This window comes from Ascaphus truei, chromosome 10, assembly GCF_040206685.1.
Source record: "Ascaphus truei isolate aAscTru1 chromosome 10, aAscTru1.hap1, whole genome shotgun sequence".
In the NCBI taxonomy this organism is placed as follows: Eukaryota; Metazoa; Chordata; class Amphibia; order Anura; family Ascaphidae; genus Ascaphus; species Ascaphus truei.
The window spans coordinates 39,654,058-39,667,968 of NC_134492.1; positions in this window are offsets into that span (position 1 = coordinate 39,654,058).

The window sequence follows — 13,911 nt, forward strand, 5'->3', positions numbered from 1 at the left end:
GAACGCAAGAGTCTGGATGGTGCATAACGAGTAATTAGGGCTGAGATGTACGGAGGGGCAGAAGAGTGTAAAGCTTTAAAAGTGAGAAGAATGGAGTGTGAGATGCGGGATTTGATCGGAAGCCAGGAGAGGGATTTCATGAGGGGAGATGCGGAGAGATCTAGGAAAGAGTAGAGTGATTCTGGCAGCAGCGTTTAGGATAGATTGTAGGGGAGACAGGTAAGAGGCAGGATGGCCGGACAGCAGGAGGTTACAGTAATCAAGACGGGAGAGAATGAGGGCCTGAGTCATTGTTTTTGAAGTCGAGCAACAGAGGAAATGGTGTATCTTGGTAATATTGCAGAGGAAAAAAATACATTTTTTGCTACCTTTTAAATGTGAGAAGATAATGTGAGAGGGGAGTCGAGTGTGACCCTAGGCAGCGTGCTTGGGCTACTGGGGGTATGATAGTACTTCCAATAGTAATGTGGAAGGAGGAAATAGGGCCAGGTTTGGGAGAAAGTATGAGGAGCTCTGGTTTTGCAATGTTAAGTTTCCAGATCCAGGATAGAGCTTTGTTACAAATGCCAAAAGTATGGAGAATGTGAAGGAGAAGAGGGTGGTCCACAGTATCAAATGCTGCAGAGAGGTCGAGTAATATGAGAAGAGTGTAATGACCTCAACCTTTGGCAGCATGGAGGTAATTAGTTATTTTAGTGAGGGCTGTTTCAGTGGAGTAACCAGTGCAGAAGCCAGATTGTAGAGGGTCTAGGACAGAATACAAGATATTCAATGAGTTTAGAGGCAAAAGGGAGACAGGTTGAAAGTCAGTCTGTTTTTGAGTAATGGTATAACGCATGTTTGAAGGAAGAGGGAAAGGTACCAGAGTAGAGGGAGGAGTTAAAAATGTGTGAGCGTAGGAATTATAGTAGGAGCAAGAGGTTTTAGGAGATGGGAGAGAATGGGGTAAAGAGGGCAGATGGTAGAGGGAGAAGAGGAGATCAGCAACGACACATCCTCATCTGTGACAATGAATAAAGAGTCAAAGAATGCAGGAGGAGAGTTAGGAAGAGGTGTAGGATGGGAAGAGGATACAGAGGGGATGGCCTGATGTATGGATTCCACCTTTTCCTTGAAATAATCGGCAAAGTCCTGAGGTGAGATGGACGACGAAAAACAAGCAGCAGAGGGTGGTCTGAGTAGGGAGTCAAAGACAGAGATGAGTCGGCATGGATTAGACTTGTGCGTGTTGATTAGTGAAAAGTAGGTTTGTTAAGCTTGAGAGAGGGCAGAGTTGAAACAGGATAGCATAAATTTGTAGTGAAGGAAGTCTGCGAGTGTGTGAGATTTCCTCCAGAGGCGTTCGGAGGAACAAGTGCAGGAACACAGCATGCGCGTGTGGGAATTTAGCCAGGTTCTGGGGTTCAAATGGCGAGAGCGGCAGAGAGAAAGCGGGGCATGTAGATCAAGAGAGGATAGGGCAGAGTTGTAGTTCCTGACCAGGTTGTCAGGGTCTAGAGCAGAGCTGAGAGAGGAGAGGAAGGAGCACAAAGCGGACTCAAAAGGTGGAAGGTTAATAGATCGCAGGTCTCTTCAGAGACGGGGGGAAGATGGAGATGGAGAAGGGGAGAAGTGAGAGAGAGAAAATGAGATGAGGTGATGGTCAGAAAGGAAAAGGGGAAATGGAGAAATCTTAGAGAAAAGTTTTTAGTAAAAACCAGGTCTAGGTAGTGGCCATCCTTGTGGGTGCTGGCTGCAGTCCACTGTTGAAGGCCAAAAGAAGAGATTAGAGAGAGAAAGCGGGAAGTCCAAGGCAGAGAAGGGTCACCAATATGGCAGTTGAATAACAGGGGAGTCTGAGGAGAGAAAGAAAGAGAGCCAGGATTCAAAGTGAGATAGAAAGACAGAAGGGGGATGAGTAGAGGTAGATGGGCGATAGATGACGCCACGTGGACAGGGAGAGCCTCAAAAAGGAGGAAAAAGCAAGAGAGGGAGGATTAGGAAGGGAACAGTAGCGGCAGATAGAGGAGAGCAGGAGCCCCATGCCTCTACCCCTGCCATCAGGGCACAGAGTGTGGGAGAAAGAAAGGCCACCATAAGAGGACAGCTTCCAGAGCAGAGTCAGACTGAGGAAGCCAAGTCTCAGTTATAGCAAAGAGCAGCAGAGTGTGAGAGAAAAATAAGTCATGCACGGAGAGGCACTTGTTAAAAAGGGAGCGAGCATTCCAGAGAGGAGACAGGGGATGGGTATGATGTTAGAGGGGTTGACACCAGGAGTAGTAGAAATATGTGGAAGGCGAGGACGAGAGCATACAGAAATAAGGCAGGGACCAGGCTCGGGAGAGATATCCCAAGAAGCAAGGAGGAGAAGCATGGATAGAAAGATAATGCACTAAGCCTCTCCCGCTTCCTTACTATTGTTAACTTTGTGATGGTGAGAGAAGGGAAAGGGTGTGTGGAACTGGACTGATGGCTGGGTTAGTGTGTTTGTACGCAGGTAGGAACCTTTAGGGAGGGATTTTTATACATTGAAATCGTTTGCGAATTCATTTGTGATTTTTCAGTGATATCATTTTCTTGTCTTTTGACATTAGGTCACTATCACAGTAGCACTCCAATTGACAGGTGCACACACAGTGGATTTTGAGCTTGCTAAGACTATGTCCCTTGGAGCTTATATATGGTCCCCTGACCTCTGGGGACCTCCTGGCTCCCGAGCGCTTTTATTTTTGGTAGTTTCTTTGAGAAAACCAAATACAAACATGGCCACCAATACAACGCTGCTTTCTATTGGCTCCAGAAGAGGACCCCGACCCCGCAGCCATTGTGTGCACTGGGCAAAAAAAAGTGTATCATTGCTCAAGAACTAAGAGGTTCCCAGAAGTTGTGGTACCATGTGGCAGCACCTGCCATTAAGCCATGCAAAGCTAAGCTTTTATGGTACAGAACCTCCCTGCCAGCGGGAAGCAAAATAAAAAGTACACAGAGTAGAGAAAAAAAAAAGGTTAACCCATGCTACACCAGTCTAGGAGATTTCGCCACGGCCATTCGGCTGTGACCAAAACGTCGCTGACGTTCCACCGCCAGGACACCACATTGCAACAGGGCAGCTTGCTGCTGGACACGTTGCAGCGATGTCTGCTCTTGCGACCGACCGCCATCCGCCCGACAAGCCAGGTCTGCCACGTCCAACCGCATGTTTAAATGTCCTACGCGGGAGCGCTACACGACCTAGACCTGGCTTGGCGGGGCGGCGGACAATGAGCGGTCGGGCACAGGAAAGAACTTTGCGGTGAAGTGTCCCGGCGGCGTTTTGACCGAGGCCAAATGTCCTATTTCGTGCTACACTGCATGTTACATGGCCATGTTGTGACACCCCACTTCAAAGCAGGTGGTCTGTAAGATGCCACCTCAAAGGTGTCTTACCCATGCTGTGCAACAAAGTTATGTCTTCCAACTAAGTAAAGGCATTTCCTTCAGGACACAGTCCGATTTAGTTAGTACGCGGTACAGTTTCTTCCAGACTGCGTCGTGTTGTGCAGGGAAAAGGGAGACCAAAAAGCGCACCAGCACAAACGGAGCAGGAAGAAACCAGAACAAAAAAATGATTAAAAGGGCACTTTAATGTGGCAAAAGACCCATCCAATGCATTTCGAACGTCGCAGCGTTCTTTTTCAAGCGTCGTGTTGTGGTCCGAACTGCCACTTAGGAAATCTCACCTTTGCCTTTTACAATATTTTTATTAAAACAAAACCTTATTAGCGTGAAATTAAAGTACTTTGGGCCTGTTGTGCTCATTTTGCAACAGTTTGCAATTTGGGGAGAGGTTGCATGAAGCAAAGGAGCAGGGATGGGGAGTATTACGACAGACACGGATATTTTTCAGGTTCTGCATCTAGATAATTTTGTGTCCCTTTTAAAAGAGACCTGTGCAAAGTTGCTCTACCTTTCTTGTTGCACCATCCACATGTTTAATGTATGTATATCTTTATTTATCTATTGCCCACAATGTACTCAGTGTTTACAAGAGCGACAATACAGTAGAGCAGCAGTGCGCAAAGTGGGGGGCACGGCTGTTAGAGGCCCTGCACTTCCCCAAAGGCATTTAAAATAAATGGCGGGGATCGCGTGAGACCACTAACTTCTTAACGTACCTTTGTTCCAACAACGCGTCTCCATAGCAACGTGCCGTCACACGACCCGACGGCGTCATTTGACGCCGGAGCCATGTAAGGAGGGGGGGGCGCAAGCAGGAGGGGAGAGGAGAAAGGGGGGCACGATGGTAAGTTTGCGCACACCTGCAGTAGAGCAAATCATAAAACAATAAGTGCACACAAAATCAGAGAATAGGAAGGAAATCCCTGCCCCGCAGAGCTTACAATCTAAGTGGCATGTTGGGAGTGTTAGAGACAGCAGGTGAGGGAATAATTGCAGTAGATGGCAGTGCTTGGCCATAATGGTTGGTACGAGTGACTGTGGGACAGGAGCCATTAGTCTGGGCTACTGAAATGTTTCATTTAGAAGGTGAGTTTTAAGGTTTGTCTTATAAAGGTGAGGAGAGAAGGTGGGAGTTCCACAGGTGGGGGCAGTGAGGGGCTAAAGCTTTAAGGTGAGAGAGCGCGTAGTAGAGGTGAAAGGGGTGGAAAGGAGACTAGCTGGGGCATAATGAGAGATCAAAGCCGATATGTAGGCAGGAGCGGATGAGTGGAGAGCCATAAAAAGGAGAAGAACTCTGTAGGTGATCCAAGATTTTATGGGAAGCCTGGTGAGGGATTTAAAAAGAGATGAGCAGAGACTGCTTTGGGAGAAGGCTAAATAACTCTAGTATTTGTGAAAATTTCAAAGAAGAAAGGTGTGAGGCAGGGAGGCCTGTTAGCAGTATGTTACAATAATCCAGACGGGAGATGATAAGGGCATGATTAAGAGTTTTAGCTGTAGATTGACTGAGTAAAGGGATGGTCTTGGCAATATTCCAGATGAAAAAGCCACAGATTTTAGCCATGCCTTAAATGTTAATGGAGAAGGAAATGGAGGAGTCAAATGTTACTCCTAGACAACATACTTTGGCGATAGGATAGATGGTAGTACCATTTTCAGTGATGGAAAAATTCGGATATTAGGCCAGATTTAGGGTGATTTATGAGGATTTCAGTTCTAGACATATTATATTTAAGGCAGTGGAGCACCATCCATGAAGATAGCCAGGAGGCAATTCGAGACTAGGATTGCAGGAGTGAGGGTAGGGGTGGACAACTGTATCTGCTTATCATCTGCATAGAGAGGCTAAGGCAAAAGAGTTCATGAGGTGACCAAGTCACAGTGTGTAGGGAGAGAAAAGGAGCGGTCCCAGAACAGAGCCCTGAGGTACACCAACAGACAGAACAACAGAATACTTAGACATGTTATCAACAGAGACAGAAAATGTACAATGGGAGAGGTATGATGAGAACCAGGATAGAGCTTTGTTGCAGATACCAGGAGAGTTTAGACTATGAAGGAGGAGTGTGTGAACGACAGCATCATAAGCAGCAGAGAGATCGAGTGGGATTAGTAGGGAAAAATGACCTTGGGATTTTGCTTCATGTAGACCATTGCTACATTAATGAGCAGTCTCTTGAGTGAGCTGTATGAAAGTCAGATTGTAAAAGGTCCAGGAGGGGATGGTTATTTAGAAAGCTGGTAATACAGGAGAACACGAGATGCTCTAGAAATTTGGAGACAAAGCGCAGGAGGGATACAGGACGGTAGTTAGTAAGGCACGTAGGGTCCAAGTTGTTGAGGAATAGGTGTGATCATAGCATGCTTAAAGGATATGGGGAAACTGACAGAGGACAGGGAGGAATTGCAACTATGGGTGAGATTGGGGACAAAGAAAGGAGTAAGAGTTCTGAGTAGATGTGAGGTGATACTGTAGATCAGGGCTGCACAACATACGGCCCGCCGGGGCACCCCGTGCGGCCCGCGATGGACCCCCTTCAACCCCCCCTTCTTTACCCCCCCTTCCCTGGTAGGGAAAGGACACGTTCCAGTAGGAGCGCGCTCCAGTACTGTCTTTGCGCGCTCTCACCTAACCTCCTACCTCCTCCCTCCCTCCTTCAGCACGGGGACGCGCTCTAGCAGTGTAGCGCGACCTGGAACTTCCGGGTCTGCTGCTAGAGCGCGCATCCCTCGCGCTTCCCTGCCGCCGCAGGTAAGCAGGGGCTGCTGACATAGGAGGGGGGCTGCTGACATGGGAGGGGCGCTGCTGACATGCTAAAGGGGCTGCTGATATGGGAGGGGGTGGGGGGCTGCTGACATGGGAGGGGGGCTGCTGACATGGGAGGGGGTGGGGGCTGCTGACATGGGAGGGGGTGGGGGCCGCTGACATGGGAGGGGGGTGGGGGCTGCTGACATGGGAAGGGGGCTTCTTACATGGGTGGGGGGCTGCTGACATGGGAGGGGGTGGGGGCTGCTGACATGGAATGGGCTGGGGGGCTGCTGACATGGGAGGGGCGCTGCTGATATGGGAGGGAGGTGGAATGGAATGGGCTGGGGGGCTGCTGACATGGGTGGGGGGCTGCTGACATGGGAGGGGGGCTGCTGACATGCTAAAGGGGCTGCTGACATGGGAGGGGTGGGGGGCTGCTGACATGGGAGGGGGTGGGGGGCTGCTGACATGGGAGGGAGGTGGGGGGCTGCTGACATGGGAGGGGGTGGGGGGCTGCTGACATGGGAAGGGGGCTTCTTACATGGGTGGGGGGCTGCTGACATGGGAGGGGGGTGGGGGGCTGCTGACATGGGAGGGGGTGGGGGGCTGCTGACATGGAATGGGCTGGGGGGTTTGCTGACATGGAATGGGCTGGGGGGCTGCTGACATATGGGGGGGCTGCTGAAATGGAAGGGACTGGGGGGGACTGCTGAAATGGAAGGGGCTGGGGGGGATTGCTGAAATGGAATGGGCTAGGCGGCTGCTGAAATGGGCTGGGGGCTGCTGCTATGGGCTGTGGGGCCCGACTCTGTTTTCATTGTGAGGGGGGCGAGCGATGTGAGTTGCAGGGGGGGGAGTGATGTGAGGTGCAAGGGGGGGAGAGAGTGATGTGAGGTGCAGGGGGGAAGAGTGATGTGAGGTGCAAGGGGGGGGGCGAGTGATGTGAGGTGCAGGGGGGGAAAGTGATGTGAGGTGCAAGGGGGGGGAGAATGATGTGAGGTGCAGGGGGGAAAGTGATGTGAGGTGCAAGGGGGGGGAGAATGATGTGAGGTGCAGGGGGGGGAAGAGTGATGTGAGGTGCAGGGGGGGGAGTGATGTGAGTTGCAGGGGGGGGAGTGATGTGAGTTGCAGGGGGGGGGATTGGTGTGAGGTGCAAGGGGGGGGGAGAGAGTGATGTGAGTTGCAGGGGGGGATTGGTGTGAGGTGCAAGGGGGGGGGAGAGAGTGATGTGAGTTGCAGGGGGGGATTGGTGTGAGGTGCAAGGGGGGGGAGAGAGTGATGTGAGTTGCTGGGGGAGAGAGTGATGTGAGTTGCAGGGGGCGTATTATGTGTGTGGGTGAGGGGGAGAGATGGGGGTATGAGAGATAGATGGGGAGTATCGCAAAGGTTGATGGTGAGGGGTTCTGGGGGAGATATCTGAGGATGATGGTGAGGGGTGCTGGGGGAGATATCTGAGGATGATGGTGAGGGGTGCTGGGGGAGATATCTGAGGATGATGGTGAGGGGTGCTGGGGGAGATATCTGAGGATGATGGTGAGGGGTGCTGGGGGAGATATCTGAGGATGATGGTGAGGGGTGCTGGGGGAGATATCTGAGGATGATGGTGAGGGGTGCTGGGGGAGATATCTGAGGATGATGGTGAGGGGTGCTGGGGGAGATATCTGAGGATGATGGTGAGGGGTGCTGGGGGAGATATCTGAGGATGATGGTGAGGGGTGCTGGGGGAGATATCTGAGGATGATGGTGAGGGGTGCTGGGGGAGATATCTGAGGATGATGGTGAGGGGTGCTGGGGGAGATATCTGAGGATGATGGTGAGGGGTGCTGGGGGAGATATCTGAGGATGATGGTGAGGGGTGCTGGGGGAGATATCTGAGGATGATGGTGAGGGGTGCTGGGGGAGATATCTGAGGATGATGGTGAGGGGTGCTGGGGGAGATATCTGAGGATGATGGTGAGAGGTGCTGGGGGAGATATCTGAGGATGATGGTGAGGGGTGCTGGGGGAGATATCTGAGGATGATGGTGAGGGGTGCTGGGGGAGATATCTGAGGATGATGGTGAGGGGTGCTGGGGGAGATATCTGAGGATGATGGTGAGGGGTGCTGGGGGAGATATCTGAGGATACTGGTGAGGGGTGCTGGGGGAGATATCTGAGGATGATGGTGAGGGGTGCTGGGGGAGATATCTGAGGATGATGGTGAGGGGTGCTGGGGGAGATATCTGAGGATGATGGTGAGGGGTGCTGGGGGAGATATCTGAGGATGATGGTGAGGGGTGCTGGGGGAGATATCTGAGGATGATGGTGAGGGGTGCTGGGGGAGATATCTGAGGATGATGGTGAGGGGTGCTGGGGGAGATATCTGAGGATGATGGTGAGGGGTGCTGGGGGAGATATCTGAGGATGATGGTGAGGGGTGCTGGGGGAGATATCTGAGGATGATGGTGAGGGGTGCTGGGGGAGATATCTGAGGATGATGGTGAGGGGTGCTGGGGGAGATATCTGAGGATGATGGTGAGGGGTGCTGGGGGAGATATCTGAGGATGATGGTGAGGGGTGCTGGGGGAGATATCTGAGGATGATGGTGAGGGGTGCTGGGGGAGATATCTGAGGATGATGGTGAGGGGTGCTGGGGGAGATATCTGAGGATGATGGTGAGGGGTGCTGGGGGAGATATCTGAGGATGATGGTGAGGGGTGCTGGGGGAGATATCTGAGGATGATGGTGAGGGGTGCTGGGGGAGATATCTGAGGATGATGGTGAGGGGTGCTGGGGGAGATATCTGAGGATGATGGTGAGGGGTGCTGGGGGAGATATCTGAGGATGATGGTGAGGGGTGCTGGGGGAGATATCTGAGGATGATGGTGAGGGGTGCTGGGGGAGATATCTGAGGATGATGGTGAGGGGTGCTGGGGGAGATATCTGAGGATGATGGTGAGGGGTGCTGGGGGAGATATCTGAGGATGATGGTGAGGGGTGCTGGGGGAGATATCTGAGGATGATGGTGAGGGGTGCTGGGGGAGATATCTGAGGATGATGGTGAGGGGTGCTGGGGGAGATATCTGAGGATGATGGTGAGGGGTGCTGGGGGAGATATCTGAGGATGATGGTGAGGGGTGCTGGGGGAGATATCTGAGGATGATGGTGAGGGGTGCTGGGGGAGATATCTGAGGATGAGGGGTGCTGGGGGAGAGATGAGGATGAGGGGTGCTGGGGGAGAGATGAGGATGAGGGGTGCTGGGGGAGAGATGAGGATGAGGGGTGCTGGGGGAGAGATGAGGATGAGGGGTGCTGGGGGAGAGATGAGGATGAGGGGTGCTGGGGGAGAGATGAGGATGAGGGGTGCTGGGGGAGAGATGAGGATGAGGGGTGCTGGAGGAGAGATGAGGATGAGGGGTGCTGGGGGAGAGATGAGGATGAGGGGTGCTGGAGGAGAGATGAGGATGAGGGGTGCTGGAGGATGAGGATGAGGGGTGCTGGAGGATGAGGGGTGCTGGAGGATGAGGATGAGGGGTGCTGGAGGATGAGGATGAGGATGAGGGGTGCTGGAGGATGAGGATGAGGATGAGGGGTGCTGGAGGATGAGGGGTGCTGGAGGATGAGGATGAGGGGTGCTGGAGGATGAGGATGAGGGGTGCTGGAGGATGAGGATGAGGGGTGCTGGAGGATGAGGATGAGGGGTGCTGGAGGATGAGGATGAGGGGTGCTGGAGGATGAGGATGAGGGGTGCTGGAGGATGAGGATGAGGGGTGCTGGAGGATGAGGATGAGGGGTGCTGGAGAATGAGGATGAGGGGTGCTGGAGGATGAGGATGAGGGGTGCTGGAGGATGAGGATGAGGGGTGCTGGAGGATGAGGATGAGGATGAGGGGTGCTGGAGGATGAGGATGAGGATGAGGGGTGCTGGAGGATGAGGATGAGGATGAGGGGTGCTGGAGGATGAGGATGAGGGGTGCTGGAGGATGAGGATGAGGGGTGCTGGAGGATGAGGATGAGGGGTGCTGGAGGATGAGGATGAGGGGTGCTGGAGGATGAGGATGAGGGGTGCTGGAGGATGAGGATGAGGGGTGCTGGAGGATGAGGATGAGGGGTGCTGGAGGATGAGGATGAGGATGAGGGGTGCTGGAGGATGAGGGGTGCTGGAGGATGAGGATGAGGGGTGCTGGAGGATGAGGATGAGGGGTGCTGGAGGATGAGGATGAGGGGTGCTGGAGGATGAGGATGAGGATGAGGATGAGGATGAGGGGTGCTGGAGGATGAGGATGAGGAGTGCTGGAGGATGAGGGGTGCTGGAGGATGAGGATGAGGGGTGCTGGAGGATGAGGGGTGCTGGAGGATGAGGATGAGGGGTGCTGGAGGATGAGGATGAGGGGTGCTGGAGGATGAGGATGAGGGGTGCTGGAGGATGAGGATGAGGATGAGGGGTGCTGGAGAATGAGGATGAGGATGAGGGGTGCTGGAGAATGAGGATGAGGATGAGGGGTGCTGGAGGATGAGGATGAGGATGAGGGGTGCTGGAGGATGAGGATGAGGATGAGGATGAGGGGTGCTGGAGGATGAGGATGAGGATGAGGATGAGGGGTGCTGGAGGATGAGGGGTGCTGGAGGATGAGGATGAGGATGAGGGGTGCTGGAGGATGAGGGGTGCTGGAGGATGAGGATGAGGATGAGGGGTGCTGGAGGATGAGGGGTGCTGGAGGATGAGGATGAGGATGAGGGGTGCTGGAGGATGAGGGGTGCTGGAGGATGAGGATGAGGATGAGGGGTGCTGGAGGATGAGGATGAGGATGAGGATGAGGGGTGCTGGAGGATGAGGATGAGGATGAGGATGAGGGGTGCTGGAGGATGAGGATGAGGATGAGGATGAGGGGTGCTGGAGGATGAGGATGAGGATGAGGATGAGGATGAGGATGAGGATGAGGATGAGGATGAGGATGAGGATGAGGATGAGGATGAGGATGAGGATGAGGATGAGGATGAGGATGATGATGATGATGATGATGATGATGATGATGATGATGATTTTACTCGTGCGGCCCAATTTTTTTTTCCGTGGAGCAGTTCGGCCCTTCTCACTTTACGAGTTGTGCAGGCCTGCTGTAGATGGAGCGGGCATGTGGTACAGGGAGAAGAGAAAATCAGCTTATAAACTTACAACTCTGAGAGAAAAGGAGTAAAGATTAGCAGGAGGTTTAGGTTGAAGAGAGGAAGGGGAAGCGACAGAAGGAATATCATTGGGGATAGCATCCACCTTGCATTTAAAGTAGTCGGCAAAGGCTTGAGATGTGAAGGAATGATGGGAAGTGGTAGAAGGCTGGAGGAGGGAGTCAAATACAAAGAAAGGACAGCGTGGATTGGATTTGTGAATGTTGAGTGAGTAGCAGTTTTTCTGGCCTTAGAGAGATCAAAATTAAAAACAGGAGAGAAGTTTAAAAAGAGTAGAAAAATCAGCATGAGTGTGACATTTCCTTCATAGTGGTTTACCGGAGCGAGTACAAAGGAAGCATGTTTGTATAAGGCTGAGTCCCCAGTGCATTCTGTGACACGCGCGCCCGGCGGGGGGGCGGCGCGTGCACAGCGCTAACCACGATCTGAGGTCTCCAGGAGAGAGGGAAGCTTGCGACGGGAGGGGGCGTGGTCGGGGATTTGCGGGGGTGTGGCCATTACATCACGCGGCTGGTTCGCCCTCATTGGGTGAACCGCCGGTGGGGGCGTGGCCACGCTTCCGTCGCAAGGTTTGAACTCAATTTGATTGACTTGTAAAAAACCTTGCAGCACGGCGCGGCTGCACCTTCAGCGTGGCCGTGTCTACTGGGCCCAGCCCCATTGAGGGGCGGTGCTTACACGCACAGCGCACGCCGCGCGCACAGGCAGTTACTGGGACCGCAACCTAGACACTCCCTCCTGCAGCTCATCTCAAGTGGGATGATCCACTCCCACAAGCTTCAGGAAAAAAAAAAAAAAAACAATTAAAAACAGACAAAGCGCACCAAGGCAAGTAATACAAATTGTATTGAACATGCAAAAACAAATATTCCACTTTACAATAAAGTGACAGCATATTTCATATTCTACGGCCCCATATCTATTGTAGTAGTAATGGTGCCGGATGGTGTCTGAATGGGGCGCCCAACAGCATGATACGCAGCATCAACAGCAATCCAAAGACCGGGCTGGGCGTAGGAGAAATGAAGGGACTTCTCCCAAAAATAAGCCAATCCGTGCACACATCGCACTTGCGGTGCTTCTTCAAGGGACGCACCCAAGTACCATAGGGATTGGCCGAGCTTTTTGAGAAGTCACTTCCGTTTCTCCAACACCCAACCGGGTCTAAATTTGAATATTTGTTTTTACATGTTGAAGTTGAATTAGTTGCATTGGTTGCATTGGTGAGCTTGGTCTTTTTTTGAGCGTTTTTAAACATATTGACTACCAGATGTTAGTCAAATTAGCCGGCATGTAGCATTAGCACTAGTTCATAGACTTTAATGGAGTATCATTGATGTTGAGTACTTTTCCATTAAAATGCCATTTTGTTGCCCAGATGACCAAATCTCTCTGATTTTAACTCTGAGGTTTGACCTCTGACCCCCTGTTAGACACGGCCTTAGCCAAGCGATTATAAGGTGCTGTATGCAACACCGACACATACAGAATAGAGATTTGATACAACAGTCTCTCCAATATTATACATTAGGACCGTGTGACTCATAACTGTCACATTTTCCTGGGGTGAATTGTTGTTGCTTAACTGATCTCACACATTTTATTCAAAATGAGCTAATACACCACAGTCAGTTTACATTTTTTCCTTTCAATATTTCCGAGACTGGACAATATGAGTTCATTGGCTTAAAGGTACAGGTGATCATACCCTTCATTTTACCCCATAAAGGAACCCAACTAGATCTGACTGCATATTTCTAAGGTTTTGTAGCATGACAAGAATGGCTTTTTCCTTACATAGGGAACATGTATGCGTACTGCATGTTTTATAGTAGAAAAGGTATAAATCTAATTATGTTATCATAGGTGGGTTCATGTTGCTTCCTTCTCTTTCCTCAGTCCAGCCTTTAAGTAAAAGATTGAAAACATCCAAAAAATAAAAAAAAAATACTTTACACTGGTCTATTTTAGCGACCGCCAACATTTAATTTATTAAAAATGTATTTGCCATTAGTGCATTAAGGTCCCATGTGGAACGATGACAACTGCTTTAGTTCATTGTATTAATAAAACTGATAATGTTCCATACGCACCAACACCGAAAAACATCTTCCATTTATTTTTCAAATCACCAACACTCATCCAACCTCTGAGGACTTCCATCCACAACGTCACGAATGCAAGATTCCTGTTTCTCTAGGTTGGTGTTTTTAATATTTTGAGTGCTCTCTAATTTATGTGAACACTTATTCTGAACAGCATCTTCTTCAATAGAGATAGGCAATTTTTGGGCCAAAATTCAAGCTTGCTGTGAAAATTGTTTTGCGCGCTTTCAAATATTCGCAAATTCGAGTTGTGCCCAACCACCACCACGAGGATTCTTTTAAAACACGAAAATTCGCTGGCAAAAAAAAAAAAAACGGAATTTAAAAAGTAGAAGGAAAAATTTGCACCATATGTGCCTTTTCTCTCTAACATCTATCCACTTATGGGATACTTGTCCTTTTGACCTTCCCTCGGTATACTGCTAAACGTTTAAATGTTCAGAACAAATAAAATTAACCATTGCATCGCTGCAGTG